At 46.0% G+C, this 14,089-nt stretch overlaps 1 protein-coding gene across 5 annotated transcripts in view; it reads left to right on the top strand.

Annotated features, from left to right (window-relative positions):
* Nucleotides 1-14,089, top strand: part of AMPH (amphiphysin) — a 1,183,179-nt gene that overhangs the window by 363,075 nt on the left and 806,015 nt on the right. The window lies entirely within an intron of this gene.

Here is a 14,089-nt window from a genome sequence, read left to right as displayed (position 1 = left end):
GTGACTGTTAGCAGTGGGGTCCCACAGGGGTCAGTACTAGGACCAGTGCTTCTATAAATTTATTTATTTACTAGCTTATGGCCCGGCGTTGCCCGGATATGTATTTGGCTGGTGTTTGCTCCGCCCAATTTTTCTAACCCTAACACAATTACTATGACAGTTACAATGACAATGACCTAGTGTGTGAGCTTTGCGGGCTTTGGCATCAATAATTTGCATTGAAATTAAATAAATCCGATTGGCTGTGGCTCCACCCCCTTTTTTGAATTTGACCATCTGAACCAGATTTGAGGCTTGTGCCATTAACCGTGCAAGAATGGCAGCAATTAAACATTCCCCTTGACAATCAATAGGTGAAATTTGATTGGGTTTTGTAGGCTCCACCCACTTTTCTGAATATTAATCCCAGTCACCCAGTGACCAACTGTGCAAAGTTTGAGAACCCTATCGTAAAGAGTGTAACGGCTCATACACACATCAGACTATAGACTTTGGAAAATGAAAGATCACAGACCAATCTTACCACCTTTCATGTAGTATGAGAGCCATACCTTCACAGTCTTTTCTATGGAGCTGAACTCCCCATCAGAAAAAAATCTTTGCAAGATGCTGCACACACAGATGCTGTACAGACACAAAAGATCAGTATCTGCAAAAGATCTGTTCCTGCCAAAGATCGATTCCTGCAAATTGCATTCATAGACTATGAGATCTGCAGGGGAACTTTGATGCTGCTAACCTAATAGCAGCATCAAAGTTCCCCATCAGGTCCGCGATTCTAGGACCATCATGATTGGTGTGAGTATATTTGAATCTTACTGGCTGCTGCCATCCATGACCAGTATAAATACATGGTATGTTTGTTATGTAAGTGTTATTACCAGCTAAGCTTGATAAAGAGGCGTGTAGCCTTGAAACGTTGCACTATTTTTGCTGGAACATGTTCATGCCTTAATGCAATAAAAGAGCAGAAGAAATAGATGGTGCCGGCTCCTTACTTCCTGTGTTACTGATTGATCCAGAGTGCTGTTGGATCGCTGGCCGGGCACGTCGATTTGAAACTACTAACAGAGTGTGCAGTCACACAATTGCCATTGGACACAAAGATGCTGTACACATTCAACAGATCAGTATCTGCAAAAAATCAGTTCCTGAGTTCAAAGTGCTGCGATTCGCGCGATCGCGGCACTTTGCGCGCGCAAAAGTCCGCGAACGGCGCTTCACAACTGTTTAGCACACCCGTAAACAGTTTGCACCGCTTTGTGAATCAAGCCCAATTACTCAATTTACTCAACTACTCAATAACTAAGTTTGTGAGGTTTGCGGTCTTTGGCAACAATAATTCACATTGAAATGAAACAAATTTGATTGGCTGTTTGTGGCTTCACCCCCTTTTCTGAATTTGAACCCCAGTCACCAAATGACCAACTGTACCAGGTTTGAGGCTTGCACCATTTACAGTGCAAGAATGGCAGCAATTAAATATTCCTCTTAAAAATCAATAGGTGAATTTTGATTGGCTTTTGTAGGTTCTACTCACTTTCCTGAATATTAATCCCAGTCACCCAGTGACCAACTGTGCAAAGTTTGAGAACCCTACCATTAACAGTGTAAGAATGGCTGTAGTTTACATTTTCCCAGTGAAATTTGTATCTGTTTCCACCCACTTTTTGGTTATGGGGATGAAAAGTAACCTATATGTTATTCCAGGTGATGTAATATATGTGTACCAAATTGCCAAACTCCCGTAGCGGTATTCGACCGTTTCGGTCTAATACCGCTGTTCCCCCGCTGAAGGGAGGCTTCGGAAATGCTTTGGGAGCCCGAGTGCTCCCGAAGACGGGCAGCTCTTTACTGCGCGCGTGCGCCCTCTATGACGCCTGTCTTCGGGAGGACTCGGCTCCCAAAGACTTCCAAAGTCCCAGCAGCGGCGGATGCGAACGGGTGAGCCAGCGCAGCACCGAGGGCACCGGGAGAGGAGAGGGAAGGCTCATTAGGACCGAGCCTTCCCTCTCCTTAGGTGAGTATCTGACTTTTTTTTATTTACATATGGGGTTACATTATCTTTAAAGTCAGAGTTGCTCGGATACCCCTGATCATGAATACCAGTGATCATAAGCATGACTCCGCCCACTTCTGAATTGACTCACGATCACAAGGGATATCTGACTGGAGTGCAGTTTCGAGTCAAATAACCACATGTAATCACGACTCACGAGTCGGTATTCGTGATTAAAAACCCGCCGACTTTTGCGGTTAATAGCAAAGTCCCCCCTTACATATTAGATACCAAATTTGCAGGATATGTTAAGAAGAACAGTAGGAACAAGTTTTTTTGTTTTTTTTAAAGACCTTATACTTTTTGAGAAAATGTAGTAGTGCAAATTTACATATAGCAAAAGAAAGAGCAATGAATTTCATGACGGGGTTTCCAGGGGTGCCGTCAGCAGTGTGTACTGGCCTCCTTGAAACCCCTCAGGAGCCGCAACGCTTTGGCCAGAGATTACTATACAGCAGCAATATGGCTGTATAAAGATCCCTGGCATATTTTCCTATTCTTTAAAACTTTTTTTTTTATGTTCATAGAGTGGGAAATTAAAAAAAGACATGAGGTCCTCCCTCCTGAGAATATTTAACCCCTTGTCTCCTATGCAGGCTGGGATACTCAGAATGTGGAGCCCCTGCTAAGTGGGGCTTCGCACCCTGAGCTATACCATCCCGCATGGTATATGGTATAGGGGGCTCCCGGGGAGAGGGGCAGCCAAGCCTTCCCCTCCAGAGCTTTTGCCCAATCCGTGGACAATGCCCCCTTTAAGAAGGGTACCCCCAGATGCCCACCCCTCTTTTAGAAGAAATGAGTATGGGGGTGCAAAGTTACCCATTTCCACAAAGGGTTAAATGAAATAAAAACACAAAAACAAAAAAAGTCCTTTATTAATCTTAATAACCAGAAATACTTACCTGTACCTTTTATTTTAAAAAAATGTTCCCACGCCAGTATCCTCAGAAAAGGTCCCACGCCATATCTTCTATCTTGCAATCTTCTTTAAGTTGATTGAAGATCTCCGCCGGCCACCGCCACACACGCCGCCCCACCGCACTTCCCTCAGCTATACGAAGTATAGCTGAGAGCGCGTCCTATGCGGACCCTTTTTATCGCCAGCTCCTGCTGTCCTCCCTGCCTCCCACACCTGTCACCCACACCCATGCTGGCACCCGGTGCACCCATGGGTGCACTGAGTGCCAGCATGGGCGAGGGTGATAGGTTTGGGCAGGTGGAGAGGACAGCAGGAGCTGGCGGCAAAGCATCCGCATAGGACACGCTCTCAGCTATGCTCAGTATAGCTGAGAGCAAACCATGTTTAAATTTCCCTCCAAGGCTCCCCATTGGTTCCTTAACAGACCAATAGGGATCCTCCTGATCCCCATTGGTCTGTTAAGGAACCAATGGTCAGCCTTGGAAGTAAATTTAAAGGAGTTATCAGGCTAAAATACTCTAAATGAGCTTTACTCACCTGGGGTTTTCTCCAGTACCTAGCAGCCGACTGTCCCACGCCGACCTCTCCACTCCCCGCCGCTGTCCCGGTCTCCATGCTCAGTATTCAGGCCGACCGCGGGGTGCAAAGTGCCGCAGTCAATAATGGCCACGTGGGCCGCGGCGAAGCAGAACTACTGATCGCCGCGGCCCACGTGGCCATGATTGACTGCGACACTTTGCGCAGCCGCTGTACCCAACCCTGCGGTCGGCCTGAATACTGGGCACGGAGACTGGGACAGCGGTGGGGAGTGGAGCCGTCGGCGAGGTCGGCTGCTAGGGGCTGGAGAAAGCCCCAGGTTAGTAAAGTTCATTTAGGGTATTTTAGCCTGATAACTGCTTTAAATTTACTTCCAAGGCTCACCATTGGTTCCTTAACAGACCAATGGGGATCAGGAGGCTCCCTATTGGTCTGTTAAGGAACCAATGGGGAGCCTTGGAGAGAAATTTAAAGACGGTTTGCTCCCAGCTATACTGAGCATAGATGAGAGCGTGTCCTATGCGGATGGTTTGCCGCCAGCTCCTGCTGTCCTCTCCACCTGCCCAAACCTATGACCCTCACCCATGCTGGCTGGGTGCCATCATGGGTGTGGGTGACAGGTGTGGGAGGCAGGGAGGACAGCAGGAGCTGACGACAAAGTGTCCGCATAGTACGCACTCTCAGCTATACTTCATATAGCTGAGAGAAGGGCGGCGTGTGTGGCGGTGGCTGGCGGAGATCTTCAATCAACTTAAAGATATCGCAAGATAAAAGATATTGGCGTGGGACCTTTTCTGAGGATACTGGCGTGGGAACATTTTTTTAAATAAAGGTACAGGTAAGTATTTCTGGTTATTAAGATTAATAAAGGACTTTTTTTGTTTTTGTGTTTTTATTTTATTCAACCCTTTGTGGAAATGAGTACTTTGCACCCCCACACTCATTTCTCCTACCGTTAGATTTGCTACATTAACTGTCATTTACTACATGTAAATGTATACTTTTTTTCTTTAAAATTTTAAAATAGTTTTTCCTCTTGTTCCCACTGTTCTTCTTAACACATCCTGCAAAATTGGTGTTTCTAGCATGCAAGGGGACTTTGCTATTAACCTCTAAAGTTGCTGGGTATTTAATCACGAATACCGACTCGTGATCACGAGTCAGGTAACGAGTGTGATCACGAGAGCATTCGTGATCAAGAGCCGATCACTAATGCCGATTACGAACTCGTGATTGCAAATAAACAGCTCGTGATCACGAGTTACTCATGATCACGAGATCGTGATGAGCACCACTGTTTAAAATGTGGAATGTATTGCCACAGGAAGAGTAATGGCAAATTGTATATCTGCGCTTAAAGGGACACTTAAGTCAAACAAAAAAAATGAGTTTTACTCACCTAGAGCTTCCAATAGCCCCCTGCAGCTGTCCGGTGCCCTAGCCGTCTCCCTTCGATCCTCCTGGCCCCGCCGGGAGCCACTTCCTGTTTCGGTGACAGGAGCTGACAGGCTGGGGACGCGAGTGAGTCTTCGTGTTCCCAGACACATTAGCACCCTCTATGCTGCTATATGGTATATGATATATGCTAGCATAGATGGCGCTATTGTGGCCAGGAACGCGAAGAATCACTCGCATCCCCAGCCTGTCAGCTCCTGTCACCGAAACAGGAAGTGGCTGCCGGCGGGGCCAGGAGGATCGGAGGGAGACGACGAGGGCACCGGACAGCTGCAGGGGGCTATTGGAAGTCCTAGGTGAGTAAAACTCATTTTTCTTGTTTGACTTAAGTGTCCCTTTTAAGGGGGCTTAGATGTTTTCTTTGCGCTGAAAGACATCCATAGCTATAATTACTAGGTCATTTACGGTCGTGTTGATCCAGGGATTTTATCTGATTGCCTTCTGGAGTCAGAAAGGATTTTTTTTTCCTTTTTGGGGCTAATTGGACCATGCATTGTAAGAGTTTTCGCATTCCTCTGGATCAACAGTAATATATAAGGGTGCTGGCTAGTGTTGTACTTTATTTTCTGGTTGAACTCAATGGAAGTATGTCTCTTTTCAACCCAAATAACTATGTAACTATGTTCCCCATGTACCCTGTTACTGGCCCTTCTTTGAGCCCAGAAAACAAAAGAATGACCCACAATCCATGCAGCCTTCCTGCAATGAGAGCAATCTTGTCCAGGCTTTTAATCGGATTCCATACTTCAGTCTAGGCCTACCTACTGCGTGGGCACGGGACAGCTGCAGGGGGCTGGTCGAAGCCCCAGGTGAGTAAAACTCTTTTTTTTTTTTTGTCTTAAGTGTCCCTTTAAGCAAAAACGTTTTCACTATCACCAAAAAGTATTTATTTTTCCTTCTCCTAATGTTTAATATAACTTTCATTTTCACAGTGCCATATCACATTCATATTGCTTTCACTCTTCCACACTGTCATGCCCAATACCATGCAATCATACCTCAAACACTAAAGCAGCCAGTCCTGAGAAATGATTTTAAAAGTCTCCAGTATATATTGTTACCGCAGTACAAATTGATTTAGATTGAGTTAGATTTTGAGACCCTAATAAACGATTATCCCCAATACCCATCCTTTTAAAAGATTAGGTTTGAATCTTGGGTTAAACCTGAAAATATGTGTAATAACTTTAAAAATATATCAACAGGGGAAAAATAGCATAGCTGGAAAAAAAAATAACATAAATAAGAATAACAAGTGGTTAATTAAAAACACAATATTCCCTCTATTTTAATAATTAAAACAGTAGGAATTTGTAGAGGCTAAATTATCTATTACAATTAAATACTAAAGAGTCTATCTGTTTCTTGTAAATTCCATGAGAATAACAAGGTAAAAAAATATTGCGATTTTAAAACAGAAATAAATCAGCAGTGCAAATGTCAAATAAAAGGTAACTGTAACGATCGGTGTAGCAACACAGACGTCTGATTAAGTGTGATCTGCAGAATCACAGACGCTATACCTGATTATGTGGTGATCTGCAGTATCACCAATAATACACGTATAGCTGGCAAAATACAAGGTATGTGTAGTGCTTGGTGCAACAATAGACTGGGCCTTACCAGAGGAGCTGGTAGGCACTATAAGAACACAGTAACAATAAGTTTAGCAAGACTTCACCAGAGGAGCTGGTGGGTACTTATTAGAACACAGTAACGATAAGTTTGCAAGACCTCACCAGAGGAGCTGGTGGGTACTTATTAGAACACAGTAACGACAAGTTTGCAAGACCTCACCAGAGGAGCTGATGGGCACCAACAGAACACAGCAACTGATTAGTTTAGCTGAACCTTACCAGAGGAGCTGGTGGGCACCAATAGAATACAGTAACTGATTAGTTTAGCTGAACCTCACCAGAGGAGCTGATGGGCACCAATAGAATACAGTAACTGATTAGTTTAGCTGAGCCTCACCAGAGGAGCTGATGGGCACTAATAGAATACAGTAACTGATAGTTTAGTTGAGCCTCACCAGAGGAGCTGATGGGCACTAATAGAATACAGTAACTGATAGTTTAGCTGAACCTCACCAGAGGAGCTGGTGGGCACTAATAGAATACAGTAGCTGATTAGTTTAGCTGAGCCTCACCAGAGGAGCTGATGGGCACTAATAGAATACAGTAACTGATTAGTTTAGCTGAGCCTCACCAGAGGAGCTGATGGGCACTAATAGAATACAGTAACTGATTAGTTCAGCTGATCCTCACCAGAGGAGCTGGTGGGCACTAATAGAATACAGTAACTGATTAGTTTAGCTGAGCCTCACCAGAGGAGCTGATGGGCACTAATAGAATACAGTAACTGATTAGTTTAGCTGAGCCTCACCAGAGGAGCTGGTGGGCACTAATAGAATACCTCACCAGTGGCGAGGGCCCACTGGTGAGTCGGAGCGTCAGACAGGCTAGGTTCGGCAACTAAGAGGCAGATACAGTACAGAGTCAGAAGGCAAAAGAGTAGTAGGTAATCAGGCAGGGATTCGGCAACTAGATCAGATGGGCAGAAGTACAGAGACGAATAGCAAATAGCAGAGTCAGGGGTTAGCCAGAGTCTTACACAGAATATCAATAATATACAGTAACAATCTCCTAGTCCTGTGTGAAATCCCTGGTTTCCTCCCAGATCAAAGCACACCGGATACTAGTCTAAGGTCTGAGCGCTAGCACATAGTATTCGCAACCGCAGATGAGTTGCGAGTAAGTAGAGAAGACTTAAGAAGCAGAGGACACCTCCAAGCCGAGCCCACTCCAATCAGCCAATCCTGAGCGGCGAACGTCCGCTTTGACGTCAGCCGACCAGCAGGTCAGCTGACGCGCCTCCTCCCAGCATAAAGGTCCTGTCTACTGACGCGGCCGCGCGATACAGAAACCTTATGTGCAAATGACAATTCCGTCCTCGGCGTTCTAGATGCCGGGGGAACGGAAAAAGACTCTGAATAGGGAACCGAAACAGCTGCGGAGACACCCTGAGTGCCGGCAGCCGCATATGTTACAGTAACGTAAGCCCTAGCAAGCTCCATCAATTCTGCAGTCTGTACTTCCAGTGACGTAATAATGGTAACATCATATCCTGTATGAAAATATATTGTCATGAAATCTGAAAAATAAAAAAAAAATCTGTAAAAAGACTAGGCTTTAGGAATGGAATTAGTTTATTAATTTGTACTTCGGGTTTGGAAATATTGAAATTATGCCATTGTATGTTACCGGGATGTGGAAGATTGTCTTCTACTTAAAAGAATATCTAAAAAGCAATGACAACAAAAACCATATAGGGCCTTATGGTAAACTCACGATACAGTAAATGATAATTACTTCATAACCTGTCCCTCACTAAGCTATTATATGAGTAGTATGATGTTACAAGGCATGCAAGCCATGATATGTGATATGGAAAATAACAATGTGGCCCAGAGTTATATGTGTTGCCTCAACGTTCAATAACCCATGCTGACAATGCAGGCAAGCCAAAAACGTTTCTCTTTGTTAAAGAGACTCAGAGATGACAAAGGGGCCTTTTTTTTTTACTTACCTAGGGCTTCCTCCAGCTTCATAAGCATGGATGCGCCCCTCGCCGTCCTCCCGCAGTCCTCACGCAATCCTCCATTCAGCCACAGTCACCTCCACAGTTCTTGGCTCAGTCTGACTGAGTGACGTCTTCCGGGGTCTTCTACGCTTGCGCAGAAGGTCCGTACATGCGCAAAAGGCCCCCGCTAACGTCACTCAGCCGAATACTGCACAAAAATGGAGAGGTGAGGAGGCTACAGGTAATCCCAATAAGCACTAACCAACAATTGTTTTTCAAAAAGTAATCTACAAAATGTTATTCATAAATGGTTTATCACAACATATCATTTTTTTGTTGTTGTTTTAAAACACAAAGGAATGGCCATCCCACCATGCAATCACCCACAACACAACCACACAGCCGGCTAATCGATCCAGATATATTACTGCTAATTAGCACTAATGTCATAAACTCCTGACTTGTTAATGGGCAAAGCGGGAGAAATAAAGTTCACGGCATAATTCCAGCAAGCGAAGCAAAAACAAGCCACAAGTGATGTATGGTCTCCTCGGACTAAAATCCAATGTGCATATGCTTAAGTCCATACACTTCACCAATTTTGCGGAAGCAGGGTCAGCAATAAGCAAGCGAGAGCATAAATGCAGTCATTGAAGCAGATGGCAATAGCATATTAGTGATCTCTCACCAGTCTGAAGTTCTACCATGCAATCGCGTGCTGTTATGAAGTGGACAGGGATGGATTCAAAGCCATAAGTCAGGTTCGATCAGAGACAATCCCATCACTCAGCGCAGTCCAGGTACTGCTGCAGGTGTAATAAATGCAGTGCGATTGTATCCAGACAAACACAGTGTGGCTGGATGTACGGGAACTTACTCGTGGCTGAGTGGAGCCATATGACTCGGACTGTATGTCTGTATGTGTGTTGACGGCAGCTGTGACCAGTCTGTAGTGGAGTTGCAGGGGAACCTGTGGGGAGCCCGTGGGATCAGCATGGTGGGACGGCGTTTCCAAGAGCACACAGTCCATTACTAGTTTCACCGGACTTCCGGCATCATCAGAAGTCTGGTGAAACTGGAGAAGATTGCGTCTTAACCGAGGCACGCGGGAGGATGGTGAAGGATGCATCAGTGCTTATGGGGCTGGAGGAAGCCCTGGGTAAGAAAAAAATGGCCCCTTTAGTCATCTCTGAGTCTCTTTAAGTCCACAAGCTGTTGTGGCCCACAAATCATATATCTATTGTATCTCCTTCTGTAAGACTAATCTGTCATAATTGCCACCCCTTACATGTCTCTGAGGCCTGGTTCACACTGCAAACCGCAAAACACAATTGGTTTTGCAAAGTAACCTATTTCCATTCTTTTAAGCCAAATTGCTCAGAAAATGCTACATGCAGAACTATTGCGATTTAATAAAAATTACAACTCTGCAGTGGGATCGCCCTTGTAGGATTACACTGTATAATAATTGCCAGTGATCAGAAAACGCCACTAGTGTGAACCAGCCCTTAGTTCTACCCATATAAAAACTGTCACAAGGGCATAATAATAAATACACAACCAGTTCTGTATTGCTGATTGTTGACATCTGGCGGTGCTGGAAAAGGCGTTACAGTTCAAAAGGTGCAGTAGTGTTCATTTCTGTGGTGGGTCCTGACTCCTGGGCAGCATTCGGCAGGGATTGTCAAGATAATCTGGCTTTCACAGAAGTCTCTGGCTGCGGCGGCCCTTACTTCCGGTTTAGTGGTTGGCATCATGGAGGGGCTGAACCAGAGGTGACCACGCTGTGGTGGAGAAGCAGCAGCCAATGAATGGATGTATGGAGCTGGTATCCAGCGCGGCCAAAGGTTTCCTAATCAGTGCAGTGTCTACCTACCTCAGTGGAGCCCTGATCTCCTGGGTAGCAGTGGTGGACTCCACAAGGCCTGTATCTGCACAGACAACAGACCCAGTCAGACCCAGTCAGCGGCAAGGTGGAAAAACCTCCAGGTCCTGATCACCCCACGACCCGCACTAGCGTCCCTGGCTACACCGGACGACACTGCATGCCTTCAGGTGGTGGAACAAGGGGAATTGGTAGGGAAAAGGGAAGAAAAACAAGAAAAAGACAGAATCATGTGGTCATAGCTGCCAGTTAAAGGGAACCTAAACTGGAGAAGGATATGCATTTTTCCTTTTAAAATAATACCAGTTGCCTGACTCTCCTGCTGATTCTGTGTCTCTAATACTTTCAGCCACAGCCCCTCAACGAGCATGCAGATCAGGTGCTCTGACTGAAGCCAGACTGGATTAGCTGTATGCTTGTTTCAGGTGTGTAATTCAGCTACTACTGAGCCAAAGAGATCAGCAGGACTGCCAGGCAACTAGTATTGTTTAAAAGGAATCATCCATATCCCTCTCAGTTTAGGTTCCCTTTAAGGCACCATCTTCCTGAACGGCAGTAGTTAAGACAAATTCTATATCTACATTTAAAAGAGGTTTGGATGCTTTCCTTGCGTCGATGGACATCCCTGGCTATAATTATTGAGTTTGATGCAAGGATTTTATCTGACTGCCACATGGAGTCAGGAAGGAATTTTTTCTCGTTAAAGGAGAAAATAAATTGGCTCATCCTTTTTTTTTGTTTTTTTATTTTATTTTTTTTCCCTACTCCTAGAACAGGGATCGGGAACCTATGGCTAGCTAGCCACATATGGCTCTTTTCACCTCCGCATGTGGCTCGCTAAAGTATGTGTGACGGAGCGGCCAGAGAGCCTATGTTTACTTTTAGTCAGCGCGCCGCCTCCGTGCCCAGCCTTTACATTTGCATGCGTGCCTCCTTCATCGGCACCGCATTCCGCCTCCCCACACATTGCACGCTGAGCGCCGCCTCTTCCAGTGTACTGTAGCTCAGCCCCCATGGTGACACGACGTGCAGGGACTGGAGGCCTGAGAGTGTTGCGGCCAGTTACGTCAGCCGAGCCCGCGCTGTGTAACTCCACGGTGAAGCTGACTGGAAGCTGCCTGGCCTGGTAAATGTGAAACGCTGTCTTTCGTGCATTTCCTGGTAAAAAGCTGTCTCTTATGTGCATTTACTGGGGAACCGCTGTCTGTCATTATGTGCATTACCTGGTGAAAAGCTGTCTCTTATGTGCATTTACTGGGGAAAGGCTGTCTCTTATGTGCATTTACTGGGGAAAGGCTGTCTCTTATGTGCATTTACTGGTGAAAGGCTGTCTCTTATGTGCATTTACTGGTGAAAGGCTGTCTGTCATTTTGTGCATTTACTGGTGAAAAGCTGTCTCTTATGTGCATTTACTGGGGAAAGGCTGTCTGTCATTTCGTTCATTTACTGGTGAAAAGTTGTCTCTCATTATGTGCATTTACTGGGGAAAGGCTGTCTGTCATTATGTGCATTACCTGCTGAAAAGCTGTCTCTTCTGTGCATTTACTGGGGAAAGGCTGTCTGTCATTTTGTGCATTTGCTGGTGAACAGCTGTTTCTTATGTGCATTTACTGGGGAACCGCTGTCTGTAATTTTGTGCATTACCTGGTGAAAAGCTGTCTCTTATGTGCATTTACTGGTGAAAGGCTGTCTGTCATTTCATGCATTACCTGGTGAAAAGCTGTCTCTTATGTGCATTTACAGGTGACATATTGTACTGCTCTCACTGAATTTTATTTTAAAATATGTTGTGTTTATGGCTCTCTCAGCCAAAAAGGTTCCCTACCCCTGCCCTAGAATATTATTATTTTTGTATATTGTATTTATGAAGCTCTAACACATTATGCAGTGCTGGACAATATATACATGCAATGATACTAAGGATGACAGATGTAACGTAACAAGGTTATACAACAAAGTTATACAAGAAAACGGTACAAAATTCATGATCATGCAATTTTGAGCTGGTTAGGTAGGCCCAGTAATACAAGCATGAGACAGTCATTGGAAAGGAAGACAAGATCATGTAGAATACACTAGGGAAGGCAGGACTCTACGAAAAGCTTACAATCTAAGTGGAGGGGAAATTGAGACTAGGTAGGGCTGTAGAATAAGTATTCCGTAGAGCATTACTGTGTGGTAGGGGTGGATATGCCATCTTGGCCAGAGGTGGGTTTTGAGGGCTTGCTTAAATGTGTTGAAGGAGGGAGCAAGTCTGATAAGCGGCGGAAGGGAGTTCCAGAGGGTGGGGGCCGCTCTTCAGAAATCCTGCAGGCACACATGAGAGTGGGAAATGTGCAGGCAGTTAGGATCAACTGGAATATGTAAGGGTTCAGGAGAGAAAGATACCTGATGCTTATTTATTTATTTTCTGGATGGACTAGATGGATGAATGTTTTGTTTTCTTCCAAACTATGCAATTGAAAAAGTACCAAAAAGTAGGAGTATTTTCTTGCTTGTTGGTGGCTTACAATGCATTTTATTGATAAGATGTCAAAATATAACCTAGGAGAAGACTTAAAGGGACCCTGAGCAGTGCATAGAATAAAACATTTCTAATTCTAAACCGCGCATGCGCAGGACTGTCATGCCGGCCGCCGTGATGACACAATGCGTCAAGATCCAGGAGGAGCCAGCCCGCCTCCCGGCCCGGGTGTCGCCGGTAACAGGAGCCGCCGGAGGCACACGGAAAAGAGCCAGGACGACGCCAGGGGACCTCGCGCCCTATGGTGGGCTGGAGGAAGCCCCAGGTAAGTGAGTTTTTTTATTCTATGCACTGCTCAGGGTCCCTTTAAAGGGAAGGTTCAGGGTGGATACAAAAAAAATAAAAATGCGAATCCACTTACCTGGGGCTTCCTCCAGCCCGTGGCAGGCAGGACGTGTCCTCGGCGCCGCTCCGCAGGCTCCCGGTGGCCGACCCGACCTGGCCAGGCCGGCTGCCAGGTCGGGTCTCTTCTGCGCTCCAAAATGCGCCTCACGGGGGCGCGCTGACGTCATCTGACGTCCTCCGGGCTGTACTGCGCAGGCACGGTAGTGACGTCCTCCGGGCTGTACTGCGCAGGCGCAGAACTTCTGTGCCTGCGCAGTACAGCCCGGAGGACGTCAGATGACGTCAGCGCGCCCCCGTGTGGCACATTTTGGAGCGCAGAAGAGACCCGACCTGGCAGCCGGCCAGGTCGGGTCGGCCACCGGAGGAGACCGGGAGCCTACGGAGAGGCGCTGAGGGCACGTCCTTCCTGCCACAGGCTGCAGGAAGCCCCAGGTAAGTGGATTCACATTTTTATTTTTTTTGTATCCACCCTGAACCTTCCCTTTAAAAGGAGTCTGAAGCATTATTAAAAAAAAAAAAAAGAATAACCCAGATACTTACCTAAGGAGTGGGAAGGCTCTGGGTCCTATAGTTCCTTCCTATTGCTCCTACGGTCTTTGCATTCCACCGCTGACTTCCCCGTTAGCAGTCTCCAACCAATAAGTTGGAGACTGTTCTCTGCCGCTTCGGAAGTCTTCAGGATCCTGAGTTCTCCTGAAGATAGGCAGCTCCATACTGCACATGCATGAACATGCTCTGCATGCGCGGTATGGAGCCACCTGTCTTCGGGAGCACTCGTGCTTC

The sequence above is a fragment of the Hyperolius riggenbachi genome, chromosome 5, assembly GCF_040937935.1.
Source record: "Hyperolius riggenbachi isolate aHypRig1 chromosome 5, aHypRig1.pri, whole genome shotgun sequence".
Classification (NCBI taxonomy): Eukaryota; Metazoa; Chordata; class Amphibia; order Anura; family Hyperoliidae; genus Hyperolius; species Hyperolius riggenbachi.
Note: the sequence above shows the minus strand (reverse complement) of the source record. Positions and strands in the feature narration are given on the sequence as shown.